General features: G+C 62.0%; 1 long non-coding RNA gene across 1 annotated transcript in view; it reads right to left on the bottom strand.

Moving 5' to 3' along the window:
• Positions 1–6: 6 nt before the first annotated feature.
• The window catches only part of LOC113408687, a 1,082-nt gene continuing 240 nt past the window's right edge, over positions 7–848 (bottom strand). Inside the window, exons 2-3 of the long non-coding RNA XR_003370354.1 lie at positions 611–719; positions 7–361 (exon numbers count right to left, since the gene is read on the bottom strand). This is a non-coding gene — a long non-coding RNA (uncharacterized LOC113408687). The remainder of the gene's footprint in view (positions 362–610; positions 720–848) is intronic.

The raw sequence follows: 848 nt of genomic DNA, 5'->3' as shown, positions 1-848 counted from the left end.
GTAAGTAGCCAAATGCAGTGATATACTCCCCATGTTACAGCTGAGAAACTGAGGCACAGAGGGGGGCGGGGACTTGCCCAGGGTCACACAAGCATTCCATAGCAGAGCTGAGAATAGGACCCAGGCGTCCGGTGTCCCAGGCTAGCATCTTAGCCACAAGGCAGACTGGCTATCCCACCGCTAACACCAGTCTCTCTTTAGCTCACTCCCTGCAGTGACCCTGTCCCCCTCTCTGGCCTTAGATGTTGGCGTAGATGTTTTCCTCTGTGAATTGTTCCCCGTCGCCTCTCTCCCTGTAGCATCTTCCTCCTCCTCCTCCTCTCCCTTTCTTCTCAAGGGCTCCCCCTTCCCTGGTTGCGTTCTGTGCGGGGAGAGACCGGGTTAGCGGGGAAGAGTGGCCGCCATGCCCAGGGGAAAGGATGGGAGGGGACACCAGCGGGGGATGCTGGAGGGGGAAAATCCCAGCAGAGGGGGATTCTGGGAGCGGGGGAGGGGATATCAGAGCCCTTGTGGAGTTCAGGGAGGGATCCCAGCAGGGTGGGGGATGGGGCAGGGACGGGGTTGGCGGGTGCAGGGACTGGGATTAGCCGCCGAAGGGCCGGGAACCCACCTGTCTGTGGGAGGGCGCCGTAGACTCTGGCTGCTCGGAGGAGTGACAGACCTGCCCGTCTCCAGTCCCTTGGCACCGTCCAGCCCTGGCGGGGCCCCTGCCCCCCTGCCTGGGGTGAAACCAGCATCAATATCCGGCCTCTAGGCCTCTAGGCCCATCTAGCCTGGTGTCCCGCCTCCTCCCTCCTGCTCCGATCAGACCTATGGGTCCATCTATCCCAATATCTCCCCCCCGCACC

The sequence above is a fragment of the Terrapene carolina genome, unplaced genomic scaffold (genome assembly GCF_002925995.2).
Source record: "Terrapene carolina triunguis isolate 2854851 unplaced genomic scaffold, T_m_triunguis-2.0 Scaffold21891, whole genome shotgun sequence".
NCBI classification, from domain to species: Eukaryota; Metazoa; Chordata; order Testudines; family Emydidae; genus Terrapene; species Terrapene triunguis.
This window is presented reverse-complemented; position numbering and strand designations above follow the sequence as displayed.